Source organism: Opisthocomus hoazin, chromosome 4 (genome assembly GCF_030867145.1).
Source record: "Opisthocomus hoazin isolate bOpiHoa1 chromosome 4, bOpiHoa1.hap1, whole genome shotgun sequence".
NCBI lineage: Eukaryota > Metazoa > Chordata > Aves > Opisthocomiformes > Opisthocomidae > Opisthocomus > Opisthocomus hoazin.
The window spans coordinates 298,507-310,528 of NC_134417.1; the positions used below are offsets into that span (position 1 = coordinate 298,507).

The 12,022-nt window shown below is 40.1% G+C and overlaps 1 protein-coding gene across 6 annotated transcripts in view; it reads right to left on the bottom strand.

Moving 5' to 3' along the window:
- The window catches only part of CLSTN2 (calsyntenin 2), a 527,602-nt gene that overhangs the window by 173,646 nt on the left and 341,934 nt on the right, over positions 1-12,022 (bottom strand). The window contains exon 1 of one of the 6 annotated variants that reach the window (XM_075417514.1): positions 3,665-3,784. The exons of the other annotated variants lie outside the window; for them this stretch is intronic. The gene's annotated coding sequence lies outside the window, so the exon portion shown is untranslated. Of the gene's footprint in view, positions 1-3,664; positions 3,785-12,022 lie in introns of those variants that run through there. 6 annotated transcript variants of the gene reach the window in all.

Sequence of the window (12,022 nt, forward strand, 5' to 3'; positions counted from 1 at the left end):
CATCCATATGGATAGACAAAATTCAGTTCTCTTGTACTGCAGAAGTCAGATATGTCCTTAATATTTGCTTATTTTACCCCACATATTAACAGCATATACTTTACCAGCTATTTTGGCAACACACAATTACTGTAAATTCATAGCATGAAGTGTATGCCAGTAATGTGTATTTCAAGGAACAGACAACATTTTTTAAAAGGAATAAAAAAATTCAAGCTTATATACCCTTGTTTATTCAGTTTTGATTCTGACCTGTAAGTTTGTTTTAGAACGTAAAACAGTAGAATCAAGATACAGGAGGATGCAATAAAAACATACAACTTAGGAGGACAGGATGCTTTAACCTTAGGCATCTTTCACATCATCTTAAACAAGTCAGACTATGCAGCAAAGTATTTCTAAGAGATCATTAAGGACTATGTCAACATCATGCTACATTTCACTGAAATACAGCCACCTCTGGGATAAACACAAACATCTATTTAACCATACATACTCTCCAAAGCAGTCAAAAGAAGTTTCCAAAATTGCAGTGACACGCAGGCAAACTGAGCTTAACTGGCCTACCATCCGCGTCCTTGCAAAATTCAGCACTCACAAAGTGCAGCAGAAGTCCGAATTTTATTTATGCTCATATGACAGATACCTGCGACAGCAAAAACTAACAAAGTAATGAGGTTCTGTTGTGGTTTCATCATAAAACACGTGGACACAAACACTTCTGGAACTAGAAAGCACTGCAACCCACTGACTACACAGAACTGTCAGCATGTTCAGCTTCAGTTATACCCAATAAGAGGGTGATAATATTACCAGTGAATGTATAGTTCTCCTTGTGACACTTTGCCCCAGGACTACAAAACAGGACGCACCTATAAATATCTGTATCAAATACCTGAAGCATGTACAGTGTACACATAAATGCAGAGGTATGTGCAGAAATACTAAGGCTGGAAATAGCTACTTCGTGATCCCCCATATAATTTATCCCTTACCCTAAAACCAAGCAAAATCCCTCTGTAACACTGGGAAGCAGCCAGCACCCAACTCACGGCATACCATCATGTTAAATATTTATATAAAATTTTATTAGTAATTCAGTGAATGCAAATTGTTCCAAAGATGATTTGCAAATGTTTCCTCTTAATTTTAAAACACTGCATAGTAGTACCGTGAATTATATAGGTAATTCTGTACTACAGCTCAAGGAGAATAGACAATATGTTTGTATATTTCTGTTCAGATCAGTAAGGCTTGAATAATAACTAAACTCATAAAGACATAAAGAGCCTTCAGGGAACCTATTTTTACCTTTAAGGAACTGCTTTTGCACCTAATTTAAATACAGATAAACCATTACATTTCTGAGATTCTTGTTAGTTGCCTTCTTGTATATTTTACACTTGTAACAGCTCTCACGAGTACAAAATTAAGCATCAGTTTTCCATTCTTTGGAAAATAAGCTAAAGTGTTTGACTAAGATACATAATTTGCCATACACATTTATATTCTTTCTAATGAAGAGTTATCTGAACTGCTAGAGAAGCATCTTAATTTTCATGTCCAACATCTACTGTCTGTGAGACTAATACTAAACCATTAAAATCAACAAGATTAAAAATGTATAGATAAGTAATACTTCTTGCACTGTCTCCTGGTGTTAGCGCTGTACTTTTAGCAGAGAAGTGTATTAAAAGATGTAAGTTACAATTCAAATAATTAATCATCTCAATCGATCAGTTATGTATGCCATCAGGACTCTGTAAAGCACACTTATGTACAGCATAATTAAGCCTAAAACTCCCATTCTGTGTTAACTTCCCTATTTTTCAAGGTGATTTTTTTCTTAAAGTAGCGCCAGGGTTAATTTCAGAGCAGGATGCAAAGAAAGATACCCACCACCTAAATGACAAAAAAACATTTGCTGCCACACCTATTGTGTTCAAATCCTCCACAACTCCAGAGACTACCATCACGATTACAGTTTATTGCACATTATAAAAATAAAATTGCCAATAAGTATGTTTTAAAAATGTGGCAACTTGCTACATTTTGTTGCTTTTCTTCTTCCTTCTCCCTCTTCATGAAGATTCCGCTTTCTATTCTTCCCCACCTCAAATTGTGTATTTGTTTACACCAATCTAAATATCTGCTGCACCAATCTGAATACCTGTTTTCCTTTCACATCCATTTTTTACCTCAGACTTCACTCAGTCACTTCTTCAGCATAGAAAATTTGCTACCATTTTTGCTGCTTCTGAACAGTTCCTCCCATTCTTCTCTCATTCAAATATTCTGTCCACCCTGACAGCCAGCTAATCACAGAAAGGCAAAGCAGATCACCTGCTACCCAAAGTAAAGCATCTGTCCTTTTTTTGGCTGTTATTCACTTGATAAGCCAGATGCTGTGCTGCTTGCACATACTAAGGTTTCTTAGAGGAAGCCTTCGGGCTTCACTTTTAATACGGATCCCTCTAACTACTGGTAAAGCTTACTAAATCTCCCTAACTGCTAACTGACAAAACTCAAGTATTTTCCTCCTATTTTCCTTCACCAACCTCATGGCTGCCGTGACTGGGAGAGAAGGAAGCATGCTATCGGTGTTTGGGTTCTTGTCCAAGTCCTCCTCCAGCATGTCTTACAAGCTCTGACGCAGATGGGATTTTTCCAGGTAACAGGAGAGCGAAGCCAAGGTGATTTCTGCCAGGTTCATTCACGCTGATGTAAGTTTCTAAAGCACACTTTGTTGATTTTAACCAGAGAAAATTTAGGCAGCAGGCAAACCAAAGCATTACTCAGCGCAGCTTGCTTAGCCCATGCCAGAGTTCAGGGATATCAGGTACACAGCTGTAAAAGCAGGGGTGAGTCTGCGCAAGAGGATGGTGAGTGTTTGGGGATACAGCACCTCCTCAGCAACAGGCACTAACTACCCTTTTCTCTGCAGCCACAGAACAATATGCCCAACTAGCCCACGTTCCTGTTCCTGACACTTGGCTCTTCCTGTTTTCCTGGAAGAAGGAATTTCACTCCTCATCAGAGAGGATGCAAAATTCAGTTTCGTGAAATTTTTTAAGAGTCCTGGGATGGTTCTAACTTCAGTCACACTACGTCTTGCAAAATCAATGAGCTACTGTGGTACTGCACGTCTGCGGACTCCGAAGGGAAACACTGCACTGGATACACTCAATTTACCATGTAAATTTTTCTGCTCAACATCATGGACTAAAAAAATCCTAGTGTTCAAAAAACTGTAAGCAGTTGTCAGATTGTTCAGAGTATGTAGCAGAGCAGGTCTCATATTTATCCAACATAAGCCTCAACACAAATAGCAGGCCATCACATTTCAGCAAAAATATCTCAGTAAAAACAACACTGAAACAAATAATCAAAAGGAACGTCAAAGTACAGAGTAGCAAGAGCTTGCTCTTCTGTAGCTATTGGTTTTCATTATTTAAGTACAGTGATGAGAAATACATGAGACAAAATGCCAGCTGCAGTCAAGTAAACCAAGCTATAGGTCTGGGAATGTAACGTGGTCAAATGCAGCAAAAAATGCTGCAGCTAGCAACAGAGAAAAGTCTTAGACTGCAAACTTAAATATTGAAATTCTGTCTACCTCCTTCATTTTAACACACATTAAATACTGGTATGTACTCACGCTTACCACTGTGGGTGGTTATGAGGTAGTGATGAAAAGACGGGCTACTCGGCGGCAACGCTGAGGGCAAAACGGCCACCCCGAGCTTCGCCTTCGCAGCACGGCAGCGCTCGGGCCCTGAGCCGAGGGCTCCCCGTGGAGAGAAGCCGCGGGCTGCAGGGCACCGGGGGGCTGCCCCCCCCCCCCGTCCTCCGACGGCCCCGCACTCACCGCCCGCCAAACTCCGCGCGCCGAGGGCGGCCGGGCCGCCGTCAGGGCAGGAGGCTCCGCGCGCCGAGGGCGGCCGCGAGGGCGGGAGGCTCCGCGCGCCGAGGGCGGGAGGCTGCGCGCGCCCCACAGAGCCCGCGCAGCCGTCGGCGGCTCGGCGGGCTCGGCCCGGCGCTTTGGGAAGTCCCCGGCTGCCACCGCCTCCCGGCCCGGCCCTGCCGAGACCACACCCGGCTCCGGAACACACCGGGGCTGCGGCACGCTTATTTCCAGTGCAAACACGCACCGACGGCAGCACGGCCAACAGCAGTCAGCCCCAGAAGAGAGGCGACGTGAACACCGAGTTAAAAGTCAGCGGGACGGGTTCCCGAAAGGAACACAACAGCCGGCAGGCACAGCAGCGACCAGCTCCCTGGCCCGCACCTTCCAATGCAAGGGTGCTCAAGCAGAACTCGAGTTTAACCTTGCCCCCTAACATTAAAAGTTAGACAATTCTTTGTCAACAATCATTATTTCCATGTGTTCCAGAAGATACAGAATGCTCTGGTTCTTCGTTAGAATAAATTATTGCTTCTACCCTTTCTACATTTCTCTGGTGTGTCAGCAGCATCGTAGTAGCTCAGTGTCATGAGCCACCGTGCTGTCCTTCACGCAGGAGGCCTTGAGCTTTCACTCTCTGAAGCACATTCACATTCAGGGGACAAGCCAGAGTGTGGCTGCAGCAGGGTTTACGATCTGACAGGAACCTCCAGTCAAAGAAATCGCCAACATGATTTAACAGCTCAAGGTTGATTAATTTCTGTCAACACAGTACTTCCATAACTAGATCTCTCTCAGTCCAATGCTGAATCAGGTTTGTATCCCAAACTGGGATTAGACCTTGGTCTAACAAATATGAGCTCCCACACGCTCCCAGTGCATGTGGAAAAGTTAACAGGAGAAAACATTGATTTTATTTAAACCCTTGCTCCAACTCATTTGGCGAAGAATAATGCTCTGCTGAAAACATGCACCAAACTCTGCCTTTTGAGGTTCTATCTGTCTAAATTAATATACTGGGAAATGTGACAGCTACCCAGTGTAGATAAAACCACAGAAATACATTTCATTTGTTTAGGATTTTTCACAACCCTTTGCTTACGGGCTATCTGCCTTCTCCCATGTTTTGTAGAGGAAGGAAAACACAGGTATCCTGGGATACTATGTGAAGCAGGATTCTGCCATATCTAGTCAAAGATTCCTCCCTTTCCCTGCACTTACAACTCGAAACAAACATTGTCATCATTTTAGTTCAGTTTAAGCAACCAAACTCACACCTTTTAACTGCAAAGGAGATGGAAGAAGAAACACGCTTCAAATCTGTTTCCAAAAGAGACAGTAGAGCTGTTACAAGGTCACTTCAAAAGGTCCAGCTAAACTTTCATAGCATTAGCTACATCTGGATTCACTCTTATAACTTGATGTAGGAACATTTCATTTTGATGCCCTTCCAACACAGTCTTTGTAGAAAAATCATTATGAAGACAAAGGCTGAAATTTTCAAAGCTATATAGGAACCTGGACTGAATTCTATAAAAGCTGCTGTCCCTCAGGATCAAAATTCTTCCTGAAAGTCAACAGGAGTTACAATGCATTTAGACACCTCTGGCTATCTTACTACTCATTCCAATTAAAATGGGTGAAATTTCATTTAAACCCATAAGACTTTTTGATTTTCAGCCTAAGCGATGACTAAGGCGGCTTTTATTTTCTTTTACATGAAGTTTCTCAGTTTTGCTGTGGTCAGTTTACAAATCATGCCAAGAAATATAACCAAAGATGGCACCAATACTAAAAAGTGTCAGTACTCCTATTTATATTGAGTAGGTTATTTGACTTTTTCTATTATTCATTAAGTACAATACATATTTCATATTATTATTTCTATTTAAAAGTTTCAGCAGATATCTGTGTATTTTTATGACGCTAATATGCATTTCAGTTCTGCCTGTCAACACTCAATTAATTCAAACAAGTCTAATAGAAGATACAAATAATAATTAAAACAGTAACAGAGATGTGGTACCCTAAATACAGGCAGATTAACCATAATTTGACTGCCTTTTGGGGCATAAAATTGGTCTTCTCCCAGGCCTTTACCTTGATAAAAGCAAATATAAAACTGCTGGAGATTCCTCTGTAGAGAAAGTACAGAATGAAGGAGCAAAGACGCTTGGAAATTATCTCTTTAGGATTTGTAAGAAAATGCTTCAGGAAGCAGGATATGCTGTTTGAATGCACTATACTCAAAAGATGCACTTTAGATCGGCCTGGATACGCCAACTTTTATTTTGCTATCTGTTGCTTCTGCTTGGTATGCACCTTTGCATTAATTATGTTTTTATTTTGAAAAGGCTGGGGTTTAAGTCAATTTGACTGTCACAGGCTCCAACAAGGGCTTAGTGACTGATGTTGCAATTTCCTGTGTTGTTAGCTGGGATGTTAACAGTGATGTGGCATAGAAACTGTGACTTGTTCTTGTGGTTCTTCTTCAAAGAGAAGAAAGGTACTATAGCCAAAACTGGAGAAAATATGTTTAAGCCCTCTAAATCCACTATTCTTAAAACACACTGCCATTTGTCAATGAGAGACATGTAGGACTATGCGGACCGTGTAATCCAGTATCTTTACTATACTATGTTAGAATACTGTTTACATGTGAAAAAGAGTTGGTCACTCTTACCAGATTTTATAAACCCCTTTATCGTTCCATCTCCTTGTTACTCTATTCAAGCACCTACATTTGTGGTTTTTTTGTACTTCAGCTCATTTCATGTAGTATGTTTCAAGCGCGTTCACTGGGATGTGGGACGTGTTAGAAGATAGTGAATAGCTTATCCTAAAAGTCTGTTCCATGTGAAAGATAAGGCTAGCACTAGCGCCAGTTTGAAGCTGCTTCACAAAAACTCCAGCTTCTCCACTTGTACTGTTAGTGAAAGCTGTGACAGCATAAAAACAAAAGGGAATTTAGACTCAACGTAAGTCCCAATTCATTGTCTACTTGAAGACATTTTAGCAGCCTAAAAACTTGTCAGAGTATTAATACCTCTTAAATGACCTCACTGCTGGAGTTTCTGCAACATCTTCTGTTATTCTTTGCTTTCAACTAATATCCTCTTGGAAATACGTCAGCCTGCACAAGAGCACAGTATTGTAACACTCAATGAGATCTCTCTCAATAAAAACAAAAGAAAAATCCTTCACTTTATATCAAAGCAAAAAATGGAACATAGTGGTTTGCACAACTCTGCTTAGAATGGTATCAACGTTTTCTCTTTCCCCTCTATAATTTTCACTTCACCATTCTATTGCATTTTCTGTTTTCTGCTTGATTTTTCCTCCTATTTATTTTCTGTTTTATCGTTCTGTTACATCTATAATTTACAATCTTTCCTTCCAGAAGCACAATTTCTTTGCCTTTCCCTATTCTTTTCTGGCAGGTCTAGTATAAGAAATAAGAAAATGGGAAACAGTGTTAATGACAACAGCAGGCAGCTGATTTATCATGAAGATTATGGGCTGATGAGCCAAGTCAAAACCTGTAAGAAAACGTATGCCACAATCTCTGTGCTAATGTTTTAGTGAGCTCTAAATGTTACATTGGAAAAATTATGACAGGTGATAATTGACAGTACTAATATGGTGATAAAGCTAACTGGAAATAGGATGACAGTATCCTTAAAGGTTACAAAATATGAAAATGGGATTCACACGGAAAATAACCTGGGCTGTTTGAAACCTCACAGTCAACATGACAGAAATCACTGCAGCAAGCTTCGCTAAAAAACAGGATCCTACATCTGGCATTACAGCAACTGGGCGAGCAAAGACCTCCTGGCCCTCCAAGGCACGCTTGAAGGAACAGAAGGGATGGACTAGGATGAGAGAATGGCGTCAGCTATTTCTCCTTTGAATCCTGAAAGTGTTTGTCAGTGTAGGTGGCCTTCACTATCCTTGAAGAATGCATGCTCTCCATACTCCTACGTGCATTTTCTACACGCAGTTGACTTTTTTATATAGTCATTGCCTATGAACAAGCAGTTGACTCATGCACAAACAGAAATCACTCCAAACTGGTGAACTGCCAGTCAGTGACAGGCTATGACCGTTCAGTTGGAAGGACTATGTAGCCTGAGTCTCCCAAAAATATGGCTGCTCCTTTTCAGTCTTTTAGGTTCAAGTTTTCTTTATTGTTATTAATTTTTTAAGTCTATCCTCTGTTTTTAATGCAAAAGAGGACAGGAAAAACATATAGGTTAGATTTAAGTGTAAAGACTCTTACTCTCACAAACCATAGAGAACTGGTAGCAGCAGTCTTTCTGAAAGATTGTCCTGAGAGGGAAGAACTCTCTTAATGCTTCCAACAGAGCTGAAGCAGCCACTATCTCCAAGTCTCCTGCGATGGACTTTAAGTTGGAAATGGAAAACTTTTGTCCCCAAATATCATGTTGCAGGTGTTTGGCCTTCATCCTCTGATTTTCTGGTAATTCCTAACAAAGAATTATCCATTTTGTAAATCTAGCTAAACGAACACTGAACGTGTGAGCAGCTGGAGCGTTTTTTTGGTAGCTTTACTTCATAAAGATAAATCAGTCTCCACAAGAACAAGGAATAGGGCATCCTTCTAATATTCTTAGAATATTGCCAAACCGAAACCCATGCATAATTCAGCACTCAAATTGAATTTTAATCTTTTTATAATGTTTGGGGAAATATTTTATGCTTATGAAAACTAAGGGAGATACAGAACATTACAAACCAAATCATTGCTTTTATGTTCAGTCAGAAATGACAATAGCTAACAGAAATCAGTTCTCGGAATCAGTGATAGGACTAGGAAGCACCCTGAACATCACAGATTCACATACAGGATTGTTCAAGGAAATAAAAAAAATATGGTATGAAGAATTCAGGAAACTTACCATCATAAAAGGGAACAGAGAACCCCTTTAAGACTTTAAACAGAGGAAGAGCTGAAAGAAGTCCCCACCCGTCAGCAGATGTTGCATTTTCCTACTGTGCTCTTCCAGCGAACTACCTTCTGACTACATCCCTCCCTGCAAACTGGTTGTGACTGCCTCTTAGAATGCCTGTTTTTTCACAAATCACTGGTCTCTAGTAAAATACTATTTTTCTTGCACATGCACCAAGCACAAAGGGGATTCTCAGTCTGAGAGCTGTAAGGGACAACACTTTCAAAACTACTGCCTTTAGGATTGGTAGAAGGACCACCATCACCAACAAAAAAACAATCAAACAAAAACAATTACAGTTGGTGTCAGCACCAAGAAAGAATCCAGCAGAAAGAACCAAGAGTGGTCTTTCATTCATGCTGTGAAAAGACAGCATCTCTTTAGAGCTGTAATAAAGATGCCCTTCTTAAAACTACAGTAGCATTAGTCAAACCACCACAGAACCATCCTAGGATCTCTACTGAGGACTATTCAATTCATGAGTAACCCCACAGAATAAATTAGTGCTTAGTTTGGCTCAACAGGTCTACCAGAAGGTGTTTGTAAAAAAACAGTTGTTTCAGCACCTCATCCCCTTCAAAATACTGTGAAAACAGCCAGATGGCAAAACAATGCTAGTACATAAAAAGAGTTTATTACAAGACACATTTATTATGCTTGTCATGTAAACGTACTCTTTCTCCTCGCCCTCCTCCCCAATTTTCATAACTTGGCGTATTTGTTCTCAGTTCATTAGATACTTTCGTACTGGAGCCTCCAACTTACACCCAAAGCCATTCATCAGGATCTAGGATAAGTCTTTAGCAGCAGGGAAGGATATCTATTCTTTCTTCTTCGACTGGCCTAGGTATTTTGCGAGGTCTCCGATGGCCAAGCTATTTCCACACATTGTGTCCTTGCGAAGATCTGTGAACTGGGTCACTGTCTCACCCTGACTAGCCTGCAGATGAGTGTGCTAAGATAAACACTCAATTCTGCTGGTAAACAGTGAACAATGAACTTCAAAACCAGGGTACCTACTTGAATTAACAGTGTCCGAGATTTCCATGCCACGTGGGTGCCACTCATCCTGTTGCAAATCCCAATCCAAACATTCTTGGATATTACTACTGGTTTCAGCAGATGGTTACTCATTCAAAAAATTAGTCATGGTGTTAACAGAGAATAACACAGAGTTAGCTAGGAACATGCTTATTTCTCTTTTCCTACTACTTTTGCTCATTCTCAGCCACACTGGAGATACTCTTCTCATATCAGTGATGAAGATCAGCTGTTTTGCTGCAGCAGTTGATTCAGTTTGCTTTATAGATAATTGGATTTTATTTGATATTCTATTTTTCAGTTCTTCAAGTGCTAGAAATTAGGAAGATAAGGTCCATCAGAAAAGGCAGGCCCATACTTGCTGAGCACAGGAAGAAGGTTATGCATTACAAATATACCATTTTTACAGATGAGACTGGGGAAGAAAGCCAAGGGACTGCTGTCTGCATTTCACTAGAAGAAATGATAGTTAGATCCAGAGCTTGAGTCATCATTAACAGAGCAGTGGGTTCAAACAGCTCTTTAATATTTAATTTTGTATGTATATTTTTTAAGTGATTACACTTTTGATATTTGTAGATCCAACAGTCATTTATTTGCTGCAATAACATGGCCACAATTATAGAACAGAAGATGCAGTGCTATTCCAGCAAAACTGGGGAAGCAGGGAAGGTGGCTGGGATTTTTGGCTCAGGTTAAGTTTTTAGCTGCTTTTACTTCTCAAAAGCAGTTTGTATGGTCAGTTTTCCCAAAACAGCACTATTTTTTGTCACACACTTTAGACAGACAAAAAGTGATACTGACATATTATTATTTGTTTTTACTCATCAGTGTTCTAAAACACTGAAGCTGCTTTATTCACCAATGAAGCAGTTACTTCACCTTGGAAACCAACAGACACATTCTTTAAATCAGCCACAGAACTGAGCTTTTGCAGCTGTCCACTCTTTCAAACAATCAGATACATTAACAAAAAAAACCCACACACACATTCTACCCTTCTCTCTGAAAAAAGAATTCACTAAGTCACAGTGTGTGCCTTATCATTCTTGTCAATTATATAGTAAATATGACACCATTCAACAAATTCATTTTCTGGTAATTAGAAATTCCTGCAAAGGGGCTTTTTGAAACAAAGCTATTTTCCTGATTAGAAGGGAGAATAAACTAGAAAAAGTTATTGAGCCCAACCCATACTGTCTTTTTTCAGTAGTGCAACAATAACTCATGTCAGATGAAAATCTGATTTGTTATCATTTGAAATGGATCTTGTCCATTTTCTCAATAAACTGAAGCTAATCTATTAAACACACAAATGGCCTCTAGAGTATGCAAAAGAGAATGCCAAGAATTAATAGAATGGTTGTTTCCTTTTGTCTGAACAGGAGTAAGTTTCAGTCTGTCTTCATAAAGAGCTTTCTATTTCTCATTTCTGAAAAACATCCCTCAAGCAAGCAACAGAAAGCATTACAGTGTCAGTAACTGCCAATAGTTGCAACACTGATAGGAGTAATCCTCTTTAGATGTATGTCAGTACAAGTCAAAGGGTCCTGGTTGTACTGGCACGAGGTTCTAATGTTAGTGATGAGGTCACTATTCGATCAGAAATCCTATGACTGTTACAGTATTGTGTGTCAGGAAAAAGAGACAGGAAAATATACCATAAATACAAACCCATGTATATTTGTAGTGTTACAGAAAAATCAACCTCCATTTAATTTTAAAAGCCTACCGAATTAAATGAAAAATAAATTTCCATCACCTATGATGAAGACCACTATACCCAGAAACAAGCAAAAGTAGAAGCAGCCTTTGCGTATAACCTCTTCGGCATACACAGTCATCTACGCTGAAGTGCACAAAGACGAATAGCTGGGACCAGCCTGCCCCTCGCATGCAGGGCTCAGCACCCAGCAAGATGTTACTCTGTCATAGTAAGAGGAGGAACGTGCAGGCTCTCACGGTTCCAGGGTGATGGTGTAACCCATTTCCAGGCATGGGAAACAGGAACTGGATAAGGTAACAAGGTTCTGGATATTTTATAAGCTTGCTCACCTCCAAAACTTTCAAATCTAAGTGAAAAACCTTATGTGTCAAGGAAGCA